The following is a 12,739-nucleotide window of genomic DNA, read 5'->3' on the forward strand; positions in this document are numbered from 1 at the left end:
GCATGTGGTGAGCTCTCAGAAAGCTCTCATTATTTTACCATTAGCAATTAGCATTACTACTGGCACTGTCTGGCTCTGGTCTGTTCCAGCAGGGGGATTCTGTTCTTCTACGATGAAAGGGCTTCAACTGCAGTCACTCCAAACGACAGACCATGGGGGTTCAGCCTTGACCCTCTACAGTCTGCACTCAAGCATCCATTCATTTCTCACTCCTTCAAGGATATTTATTAACCATCCACTAAGCATCAGACAACACAGAGAACAAGGACAAAGTCGCAGCTTCTATCCTCTAATTGAGGAGCCATACCAAAAACAAGAAGCAAAACAAATCAATTTTTCTTTTTTTTTTCCAGATTGTGATTGGTGCCACAATGCAAATCAAAGCATCAGGTAATTCAGAATAATGGAGGACAGGGACAGAGCCTCTTAGATGGAGTCGCCTGAGGAGGCGATTAAAGTTGGGACAAGAAGGAACCAACCTTTCAAAGGGCTGTGGGAAGTGTGTTTCAGGGGGAGGCACCAGCAAGTGCAAAGGTCCTGTGGCACATAGAGTAGGGTGTTGGGGAACCAACCGATTGTCAGGGTGCTGGATGGGAGGGCAATTTAATGAGGCTGGGAGGCAGGCAAGGACAGGCCACCCAGGCAGAGTTGCCATGGGAAGCCTGGGGAGAGTTTAAGCAGATGTCACAGGACTCTGCTGGCTAATGTGTAGATGGGCTGTAAATGGCCTACAGTGGAAGCAGGAGACCAGTTAGACAGGTACTACATTATGGGCAGTGAAAGATGGTTGTGGTCTGGACTGGAATGGGAACATTGGAGGCAGAAGTGGAGGGACTCTGGAGGGAGAATGGATTGTGATACTCAAAATGAGATAAAAGTTCTTAAATTTTGGCAACATTTGTGAGCTTAATAGAGATGCAATTCTCAGGCCTCACGCTAAACCTCTGGGTGTGGATTTTATTTTAACTGGATTTTAACAAGCCCTCCACATGGTTTCAAATCCATTAAAGTTGAAAAGCACTGGATTAAATGACTGATAACATTAACTAACATACAGTGGATCCCCTGGGGACTGTCTTCACATCCCTCTAGGGCCAGATGGACCCAAACCCCTACAATCTGTGTGACACCGAGGTCCACATGGTCCTCGAGGGGGTTGGTGTCCCCTTATACCGTCTGGCAGGGGCCAAGCAAGCAGAAGGCAACTGGCACCACCCAGTCAATGGTGCTGGAGCAGGAGGAGAAGGGAAGGGAGGCCCCACTCCCCTGGAGCCACTGTCATTGCAGCCGCATTCCAGTTTCAGAAGAATGCGGGCAATGCCTCACGCCTGCTTGCTGCCCAGGGCACCTGACTGAATCCCTCCAGAGCACTTGCCGCACTAGCCCATTTATTCTCTTGGGCTCAGGAGGGGCCAAGGGGTTACGTGCAACTGGCAAATAAGTGAGCCAGGACTCTTGTACAGAGGCCATAAAATACAAATTGCTTCACAGGGCTTGGCGTCTGACCTACTTCCAGACACTAAACATTCCATTTTCTCCTTGTTCTTCTCAACGTAAGTGACATTCATCATCCATGGTGACACAGCAACATAGAGACCATGGCCAAAGTGACTTAGAGAACACACAAGGGATCAGAGAACCTAGAATGTACCCTCTTCTCTCCGCTTGCTTGGCCACCACCCCCACCAAGCTGCCATCACTCTCACCTGTAACAAAGCAACATGGCCTCTCCGGCCACGGCCACCCCTCCACAGAGCCAGTTGCTTGATCCCATCCTGCCTTCTCTCCAACTGCCAGTCCAACTGCCCCCTTTGCTTCTGCCATCTGGCCCTTCTTCTGTTCCCCAAATAACCAGGCTTGTTCCCGTCTTACTTGAGAAATATCTCTCCTTACCTCTGATAAGTGACAATCATAAAAATACCAGTGCTGCTAGGATGTTATCTGCAATAACATGCTAGGCATCTCTTCTGGGTTGAATAGTATCCCCTCAAAATTCACATGTTCGCAGAACCTCAGAATGTGACCTTATTTGGAAAAAGGATCTTTGTGGAGTAATTTGTTAAGATGAGGTCAAACCAGATGAGGCTGAGCTCTAAATCCAGTGACTGGGGTCCTTATAGGAAGAGGACAGGACACCGAGACACACCCAGGAAGAGGGCCATGTGACAGTGGAGGCAGAAACTGGAACGAGGCAACCACAAGCCAAGGAACACCAAGAATTTTCAGCAACCACCAGAAGCCAAAGAGGCGAGGAAAGATTCTTCCCCAGAGCCGTTGGAAGAGCATGGCCCGGCTGACACCTTGATTTTGGACTTCTGGCCTCCCAAACCGTGGGAGAATATAAGTACCCATTGTTGGAAGCCACCAGGTTTGTGGCGATTTGTTACAGCAGCCCTAGGAAACTAAGGCAGCATCTTAGAAATCGTCTCTCTGGTCCATGTTCCCAGTCTGCAAAGGCAGAATTCTTTTTCTCACTCTGCAGATGGGAAACAGATGAGCCTTGCTCCCCGTTCGCACTAGTAAGTGGCAGAACTGAGAGCCGAACCAAGTCCGACTCCAGAAAATAAGCTCTTTACACTGGGCTGAGGAGTCACCCTCTTGTTATAGAATGCATTACAAAAGGAGGAATACAAAGCCAACCCCTGAAGGCCTCACTGGCTTAAAGGTTTACCGGGAAGCTCTGGCTACCAGGGAGAGCGGAACTGGCTACCAACCCCTTCCAAGAACAAACTTACAGACGATGGAGGTTTAATTCTGCAGTGGTAACCCCAATTTCTGTGGTTGGGACCACCCATCTCCTACACATATACATGTAAAAGGTTTCATTATATGCAATATGCAGTAATTGGTTTTTTGCTCATCACAGAGTCCTTTGTAATCCCTGACCTGAATCATTATTATTATACTTGGCTCAGATGCTAACAAGCTTACCTTCTGAACAGGAATTCTGGGCAAAAGATCCAAAAATCTTTAACTGCTTGAGGCGCAGAACTTGGAATGGCATCTGGCGTATAATTATTTTTAACAGCAAAAAATAGCCCATCTTGTCAGTTTTCCATTTCGAGCAAAGACAAATTGGCCACAAACACACACATAAAAGGGTGACTTGGGTCAGACATGCGCCCACCTTTCGCTAATTCGCCGAGCTTCATCAAGTTGAATGTACTCATTCACTCTACGGAGGGACTGTCCTTAGGGCTCCTCTCTCCCCACCGGGAAAGGGAAACTTGGCCTGTCTTGGCTCCAAAACCACGGTGGAGAGGTTGCACGCAAGTTTTCTAAAGCTTCAATGAAAACAGGGTTTGTTTGCTTTATCATTTACATTTCAAAATACGTTCCCGGGCCAAGGAGAACTACAAACATCAGAGAGTTTGTGCTGCCATGCGGGAGACATGAGACGCCACCAGGCTTCCCCGTCCCAGCTGAACACTAAACGCCCACACTTTGTGGCTGCTTCTGCTGCTTCTTCAGATTATTATTATTGTTATTGGTGATGGAGCTATTGTTGTCGTTAGCAATAATAATGAGTCTTAACTATCCAGAATCTTAGAGGCTCCCTCTCCGGAATGTCACACCCACTCTGGGCCTTGGTCGCTGTCATCAGTACAATGAGGAACTAGATAAACAGTAAGATGTCCTTGGTCAGAGGTCTGTCTACCTGGAGAATGAACAGAGGAGAAAGCTGGCTCTGCTCTGCTGAAATGTGCCCAGGTGTTGCGGGCCAGAAAGCCCTGGAACATCTTCGTAATGGACTTCATTCTAATAAAGCAGACAAGCCAAGTAGTGAGAAGATATGCTACCGCGCTGCTCACTCCCAGCCAGGGAATCAATATGGCTATTTTCTCTTTGGATGAAAAAACAAAAAGGGGGCCTATAAACACTTTTATGATTGCTGAATTGGTCACTGGTTAGAAAAAGTTGCTCACCATTAACGATGGTTGTTCCAAAGAGAGAAAAACTCGGTGCTAACAGCCTGGCTCACCAACTGTGACAGATGGGCTGGTGGAGATGGGGGGAGGGAGACTCAGCCAGGATGAAGATCAAAGACATTTGGGAGGGAGGAAGATGAGGGTTTCGGGCTTTCTGCCTCTGCCCTCTGCTGAGGCTGCAGAGCAATATGCTCCCTCAGGACTTAACTCAAATGACCCCTGGGATGCATAGTCTGGGCAGGGCAGAGAATCCACCCTTTGTGCCAGAAAGAAAGGGGGAAAGAAACTTTTCCAGGGAGCTGCCAACTCTGTGCATGGGGCCTGGGGGAGCAGCTCAATCCTTCCATGCAAGCAGAGCAGCCCTGAGATTCTTGGAACAGGCCCTGGTTCAAAGGAGGATAGGGGACAGACTGCACAGACTCTGCCTTCTGCACTGGGTGGTGCCTGGGCCAGAAAGGGGGCTGTGAAGGAAGAGGCCACAGCCTCCAGCCTCAGGCCTGCTCAGTTAGGCCCAAGGCGCCCGCAGACAGGCCCCCTAGAGGGTGTCACAGCTGCCTGAGAACCAGAGGATGGGTGTCTAGGACTCCAGACTTAGGTTGGTAGAATCTGGGAGGCAGAGAGGGAGGCCAGAAGGAGGTGGGAGGCATTCTGTGTAGTGGAAAGGAAGTACTCCAGCTGGGACTCAGATGGACAGCTAGAACACACACAGATTTGTGAACACTCCTAGGGCTTCTTACGCATTGGGAAGCAAGCAGGACAGCAATCAAAGATCTATTACTACCTGGTGGGTTTTGAAGAGCTTATTGCTTATTGATTAATACATGCACCTGGTAAAAATTTCCAGTGGAATGAGAAGAGTCACAGAGTCAATACTGAGCTTCCTCTCCTGTGCCGCAGAAGACGCCACCAGTCCCCTTCACAGCATTTTATTTGTGCATCTTTCCAGATCTAGTCTGTGCCTATCTGCTTGGGTGTGTATGCATTCTTCCCTTTACACATAAATGGGAACAGTGAGAAAATTCCAAAAGAATGACTCACCATCTGGAGTCTGACTTTGTCATCTGTCAAATGATAAAGTTGGATGGGTCCCTTTCTGGACTCTGAAGAGTCCAAAGTAAGAACCTACCTGCCAAAAGCCATAGGCAACCAGCTTGCGAAGCTACCCTGTAGGTTGGCCTGACTCAGCCCAGGGGCCCGTGAGGTCTGCTGGAGGGCACCAGCGCCAACAGCCCACCTTGACTGAGCACTGCCCAGGCTCGGGCACTGGGCCAATCAAGTCCCAGACACCACCTCATCCATCACAAGCACCTTAGGAGGTAAGGCCTGGCAGTAGTATCCTCATTTTATAGGAAAAGAAACTAAGGTCCAGGAAGCAAAGCACCTGCCCCAGGCAGGTAGTAAGTGGCAGGTAATCAGGATGCAAATGCACTTTTCTCATGGTCATTGTTTTGGGGGTACCGTACCTAATGGAATTTCTGCAGGCCATGTGACATAGGCATTTATCCCCAGTGAGCTGAATGACCACAAGGAATACACACCCAGCCAAAACATGTCATACATAGGCAGAACCTAAGCTCTCGGGTTTTGCACCCAAGACCTATGCTTTTGATTCCCACAAAAGCATCCCCAAAATGGAATATGGTAGTGCCCTCCTTAGCACTCAGATTTCTATTAGCTCATTTAAGCCCCAGCAACCCTAAACTGGAGGTCATAATCTACCCTTAAGCAATGAGAGGAAGGCTGACAGAAACTGAGTGACCTTCCAAAGTTCTCAGGTGAGACGACCATGACTGGTCCTCAGGCTCAAGCCAGGATTCTTTCCACCCTCAGGGCACACATTTCACTGCAGTCCTACAACTGAGCAGCAAAGCGCAGTAGGGAAGAGAAACCCAAACCCCGCAGAGAGCTATTTCCTTCCCCACAGCAAGACCCACATCAACCTGGCCCCCAAATCCCAGTTTAACAAGAAAGCAACTCCATACAGGGAAAATGTCTGACAAAACTAAATGGGAAAGCCCCTTAACAGGCATCAAGAGCCTGAGAAATGTCTAGAATTTGATTTGGTCATTCTTCTTCCAGAAATCTTTCCTAAGGAAATCTGAAGGATGGAGACAAGTTTATTTGCACATGTACACGCACACATATATATACACACACACACACATACAAAAACACTCAGCACTGGTGTGAAAGAAAAATATAACAAATATTCTTAATACTCAAATTTAAAGGCAAAATTGGGAAAATGACAAATTATCATTGCAATGGGATGATACAACCTTATGTTGCTTTCAAATGATACTTAAAAGCCTGCTTTTAACTCCATGTGGAAGTACTTCTATTACAGTAAGAGAAAAATCCAATAAAACTGTCAACATTAGGTGATCTCAAACTTAAAAGAAATATGCAAAGAAGAAAGATTGGAAATACAGCAAAATGTGTTAACTGTATTTTCTTCCTTATATTCTTAACATTTCTTAAATTTACTACAAGGAAAAATACCCTTATAAAGATAAGCATTATTTGAAAGAAATGATGATCCATGTTCCTCGATAAAATGAACAGGTGTAATATGTGACTAAGAAGAAGTTATACGTAGTTTCAGATTATGTGCCTAATAAAATACACAATCTGCAAAACAAGGGAGCAACTTAACATTTCCTAAACTTCCTACAAGGAAAAACACCCTTATAAAGATAAGCATTATTTAAAAGAAATGATGATCCATGTTCCTGGATAAAATGAACAGGCATAATATGAGACTGAGAAGTTGTTACTTAGTTTCAGATTATGTACCTAATAAATCACACAATCTGCAAAACAAGGGAGCAACTTGGAAAGAGATTGATGGGGGAATCCAGTAAAAAGTGGCTCAAGCCCAGAAAAGCCATGGAGAGCAGAGAAGGGAAGTCCCAGGAACCCGGCAACAGGTCCATGGTAACCAGAATAAAGGGGCACAAGAGGTTCTATGGGGTCCCCAAGAAGGTGATCCGAGGAAACATTGGGGTACCTTGATGGAGCTGAGAGTTCAAAAGCAACTGCTCTCAGGATAAAGCAAATAGTTCACAAGGAAGAGGTGACTCAAAATCCCAGGACAGAGTCTGTCCAGAAAGGCATACTCATGTAAACACTGTTTACCAATGTTTCAACTTTCAGAATGAATGCTGCAGATAGAGCACCGAAGTCTGAATTAAGGATGTAAGCGAGAACGTGGATGGTACCCACCTTACCAACATGAAAATACATGCTAGATAAGGGAAGTGGGTGAGGAAAAGATAGGCAGGCATGCTGCTCTCTACAGCTCTGCAGGGGTGAGCCCAGCTAAGGTCTAAGCCAGTGGAGAGAGGGCAGCCGAGCCTCTTCTGTACAGACTGACCCCACCCCATTCACGCTGGGAACAGGACAGAATGCAGGCAGGAAGAGGGAGATAACATAGGCTTTCCATATAAGCCTTCTCCATTTGATTTTAAATATGCACATGTATTACTTTGATTAAAAAGCCAATTCTTTTAAAAAGCTGTTAGACTGAATTCACACATACTATGAGCAGGAGCTGCCTACTTTAGTGTTCACGTCCCTCTCTCTTCTATATGTTTGAAGAGCTCTGCCTCCATATGCATTCGCTGTCAGTGGGGCAGGCCAGTAGCCTGTTAGCAATAAGCTTCCCCACCAACCCCAAATCCCCACAACTTTCAGGGGCTTATCATTCCAAGCGTCTTACCTATGCGGACACACCAAGACAGGATGACAGATGTGGGATGGTATTATACATGCCACATTGAATATAAAGACTTTTAGTTGAAAAAAAAAAAAATTAAATGGGCTTTGGAAATAGTGCTCTTCCTTCTCTTGGTCTTCCTGCCACTGGGTCCTTGGCCCTGCCTCCAATACAACCTCCTCAAAGTAGCTGTAATGAAGTGACCCCAAATCCAATCATGTCACTTTCTGGCTCAAAATTCTTCCTCAGCTCTCCATGTAATTTCCAGGGCAGACGCTATGCCCAACTGCCAGCCCCTTTTAACTTGGGTTCCTTTCTTAGGTGACCCACTGCAATATTTTATATTTATAGCACATTGCAATTCAGACTTTTCCACAGCCACACACTAGCTATCATGCTGGACATCAAAATCCAGCTATCGCTTGAATAAGCCCCAACCTCTCTGGGCCTTCATATCCCTACCTTAAGTCAGGGTGATCTAATCTCTTCTTTGATTGTTTAACAACCTTTCATTGACCATTAAGAGCTAACATCTTCACACCGCTTTGTCATTCCAGACAGCAATGCTTTCCCTAGTTACCAAAAAGCACCCCCAGTTTAGAGCTTTAGAAACTGAGGCTCAGAGAGTCCATCTGCTCTGCCCAGAGGCCCAGAGCCACACAGCCAGCATGAAGCAGAACTCAGTTGTTCTACCTACAAATCCAGTTCGTTTGTCCTCATTCACTATGCATTTGCAAAATGTTTCACCTAGGTCACTCTAGCAAAAGGGTGCCTCCTTCCCTAGAGGGAAATACTACACCTCCCCGGGGCAACACAGGCAAGTCATTGAAATATAATGAACCACTCTGGGCATCGACTTTTAAGAGAGATCCAGTAGTGCACCCTTCTCCGCTTCCTGCGCAGAGGAACATCTGGAAGTTTAAACCACTCAACAGCTGGGAGACATTCTCATCTTTAAAAAGCATTAATTTATTCCTCCCAGAATGAAAACCACACTGTCAATCTGGGAAGAGAGGAGTGCGACTCCCCAGCTATCAGTTTGTTGGCCGGGAGGGAGTGTGGCTGGGCCCCAGGTCCTACTGGAGGAAAGGAGTGAGTCTGCGTTAATCCACTCTCACGGATTAGTGTCGACCTGCCCAGAGGCAGCCGTTCCCCAGGTGGGTCAGGTCTGCAGGAGCAGCAGAGTACAGACAGCGGACTGGACGTGAACCTGCACTGATCATCTACAGGAGGAGCCATCCCCAAGCAGGAGGATCTGAGGACAAAGGACAAAACCCTTGGGAGGAACCACACCGAATGCTTGGCCCCACCCCTAGACCCAGACTGGATCCAGTGACATTCCAGAAGGACCAAAGAATGTGGACGTTCCTTGGAGCTGCCAGATGGGACCCGATATGGTCTGTGGTACAAGGACAAAGGGCTACTATGTTCTGATCCCACCCCCAACGCTTCAGCTCACGTTGTGGCTCCCGAGCTCCCCTGAGCCGCACTCCCACCGGCAGAGAGCGCCCTTAACAACCTTCCCGCAGGTGCCCCCAGGCTCTTCCGCCTTGTGCATCTCAATCAACCGTGGAGCCCCTGAGGTACCAGTCACCTCAGGGCAGGAGTTAAGACACATGGGTCCTAAAACTAGGCTGCCAGGCTTCAAATCTTGGCTCTGGCTCTAATACTTATGAGCTGTGACCGTGGAAAGTCATATACCTCTCTGCCTCCGTTTCCCCATCTATAAAATGAGGAAATCAATACTGACCACCTAGACTATTTAAGAATTAAATACTCCAGATTAAATATGAAAGCAGGTCAAAGAGGAGGGAAGCAATCAGCGTCACTTGGCAGAGACAGGGCATAAATCTGGATTCCCAAGACTCCAAAGCTAGGAATCTAAAAATGAAGAAACACATTTAGTGGGCTTTTCAAAATGGAAAGCACTAAACACCCTCACTCATTCAACATGTATCCGCCAAGCCCCTACTGAGCTGGAGGCCCAGGACCTGGGTACCATGCAGGCTGGGTAGTAATAAGCAGGGCCCCCGAGCACCTGCCACCTGCCAGGGAAGCTCTTAACGCATGAAATCTCATTCAAGCCTCACAGCAAAGTATGCAGTAGATGCTATTTAGTTTCTAGTTCTACAGAAGATGAAACTGAGCCTCAGGAGATGAACTCCTCCCAGGAGCTCTGAGCCTTTTGAAGACAGAGGTAGAACTCAAACTGACTCTAAGTCAACAGAAAGATTCTGCTTTTATCCATTATGCTTTCCATCTTCTCTGTGCTTCTAACGCATGTAAATAATTACATGTGGCCTGTGGTGGTCTCTGCCATTAAGTATCAGAATGATTCAAAATGCCAGGCAGAGCTCCTAGCTGTAAAAAGCCCACGCTCTGGGCCTGATGCAATAAATGAGTGCATAAATCTTGCTGATGGAATGGGTCCCTCTCCTGGAAGAGGGACCTGCCTGCCTGCCTCCCCTAATTTGGGCCTAAAGGCTGGAATGCAAGGCAGGCAGAGGCCTAGGATGACATGACTGTCGATTCATCAGGAGGCGACCAGGACGGGCGGACAGTGCAGAGCACTTTCTCCATGTGTTATCACTCCACCAAGTTAGTCACACTGCATGCACTATCTCACTTAAACCTTGCCTTTCCTCTCAGTCCACAGCTGAGGAAACAGGTGAAGAGAAGGTAGGTTCGCTGCACAAAGAACTAAAGAACAGAAAAGCTAAAGCCAGAGGGCATCTGTGGCCATCCGATTACAGGAACTGAGTTCCACCCACCACACCTAGAGTGTTCCTTTCTAGATTATCGATGAGGGTAAACTCCTTGGCCAAAGACGTCCAGAGGTGACCCAGGAGTTCTCTCTTGCTCAGTCTGCCCACCCAAGCACCCTGAAATTCCTTCCTGGGAACAGTGGGAAAAGGGGTACTGATGGGGGAAAGAGGCCCTGTCAACAAGAGGGCTTCCTCTCACCTTAAGGGCCACTTTCAACCAGGAAAACTGGCAATCTGGAACACGGACAGGGCAAAAATGATTCTCTATCTGCATGGCTCACAGTGCTCCTGTCTGGTTTCCATTTTGCCTGCTTCTACAGCCTCCTGTTTACGTGGGGTTTAAGGAGCCAGAGGTAAAGTATGCAGCAGGCCTGGACCTGCCTCCCTCCCCGACCCCCAACCCAGCAGTTTTGCCAGCTGGAAGGCAGGTCTCCCCAACCAACAGGGGACCTGTGAGCCCCCAGGGCTTCTGATACAATGCTGAGGAGAAAGACAAGATACATGCCCTAAATTTGTTCATCTGAACTCAGATTCCCCACCTATTATTTTTTACAGACAAAGACAGTAGGCATTGAGATTTGAAGTTGATGCAGCTACTTAGTGACAGAGCTGAGGTTCAAACCTGGCAGGCTGGCAAAAGAGTTTGAGGAGACAGAAGCAGAAAAGGGGCCCGGGACATAAAGGAAAGGGCTGATGAACACTGTCACCGGAACTCACTCAGCCCAGAGCAGAGCTGGGTACGGGGAAGCCACTGACAAGCATGACCAGGAGGGCAAATGAAGATTGCACATATTTTTTCTTGTTCAGAAATCAAAGAAAGAGCAAGAGAGGAGACTGCTGGGCCAGGGGCCTAGAAGGTTCCCTCTCACTGGAGCTCATTCAATCTCGTTGCCATCCCAACACATCCCTCACCACCAATTCCTATTTATAATGAAAACAGCCTAATGACACAAAAAATAAAACCTGCCAGCCCTATCTCCAACTCACATCACCTGGGATAGCCCTTACTTTTTCTCTCTCAAACTCTACCCTGAGATTGTCTAGTTTAGAACCAGAGACTTGGGGTTATATTATCTAAAATCTGTAGCCAAAGTTAAAAGTGTCCTTCCCTTTTGGGGTCTGAAGAAGAGCGGGATCAGAAAGTGGGGGTGGGAATAAAGAAAAATGTCATCTAGGTAAGAGGACTCATATTTATATTTCCTGGGTTCCTGGAGTTAATGTATTGGTTCCAAATCCAGTCTCTGCATTCTGACCTGGATTTCAATCTATTTTTTAATAGCTGTGTAGACTTGAGCAAGTCAGTTACCAACCCTGAGCCTCAGTTTGTTTTATTTGAAAACTGGGGTTGATAATGTTTCCAAAAGGTAGTGCTGAGCGGTACATGGGGTCATGCAAGTGAGGCAGGCGGCACGAGGCCCTTCACGCAGCAGGTTCATATAGAATGTTAGCCACTATTAGTAATACACTATCACTTGTGCTACAAATCCTCCCAAGCAGTCAGAGGCAGGAATTCGTGGTACCATTCAGAGATCAGAAACAGAGACTCACAGTCCCTCTGTAATAGGCCAATCCATCTCGTCCTACTGTGCTTAAACCCCACCGAGCGTGTCCTTTACCCCCTCACGAGTCCCCAGAGACCCACCCGAGTCACCTGCTTTCTGAAGCCTTCCCTTGCCATTAGTTGTTTCACTCCCCAGCTCGCGCATCCTTGCCCATCTCTGAGAACCACTACCTCACCGTGGTGGTGGTCACCACGTGGAAAATCTGTGGCCCTTTGCTGGACTTGTGCAGGGGTTGGGGGGTGTCTCTGAGGGATCCCCATGCTCTTCTCAACTGCACAGCTGTGCGTCTATGAGACACAGTACCTGTGAGATGACTGAACTTAACTGTTCAACTGCTATTTTTAAATGTAATTAGTTAATATTTATTATTTACATGAATGAATACAGGGAAAGTTCTTAACGCAGGCATACAGGGCTGAATGTCCCTATGATGCCGCTTTATTATAGCTGTTATTAATACTAAATAACATTATGCTGTGTTAGCTCCATTAACGCTTCATTATCAGCTTCAGTGCTTTCTCTCTGCATCTCCCAAAGGCAGGACCAGATCTTCCAGACTATAAACTCTGCAGATCTTCTTGCTCATTCCCAAGGGCGTCACACGGTTCCAGGCACGTATGAAGCTCCTATAGCTCCCGACCACGTCCTTACGGAACTGTTCCTCCACAATGCCCAGAAAAATAAGATGAGGAAAGCTGCACAAAGTGGGCGAGGCTTTCTCCCACACGGTGGCTGCTTTGATTCTTTAGGCTCTTCTGCCCTGTT

General features: G+C 47.3%; 1 long non-coding RNA gene across 12 annotated transcripts in view; it reads right to left on the reverse strand.

The window, feature by feature from the left end:
- The window catches only part of LOC118915071 (uncharacterized), a 223,206-nt gene that overhangs the window by 197,659 nt on the left and 12,808 nt on the right, over window positions 1-12,739 (reverse strand). Inside the window, exon 1 of one of the 12 annotated variants that reach the window (XR_008996156.1) lies at window positions 8,766-8,783. The exons of the other annotated variants lie outside the window; for them this stretch is intronic. This is a non-coding gene — a long non-coding RNA (uncharacterized LOC118915071). Of the gene's footprint in view, window positions 1-8,765; window positions 8,784-12,739 lie in introns of those variants that run through there. 12 annotated transcript variants of the gene reach the window in all.

Source organism: Manis pentadactyla, chromosome 3 (genome assembly GCF_030020395.1).
Source record: "Manis pentadactyla isolate mManPen7 chromosome 3, mManPen7.hap1, whole genome shotgun sequence".
Classification (NCBI taxonomy): Eukaryota; Metazoa; Chordata; class Mammalia; order Pholidota; family Manidae; genus Manis; species Manis pentadactyla.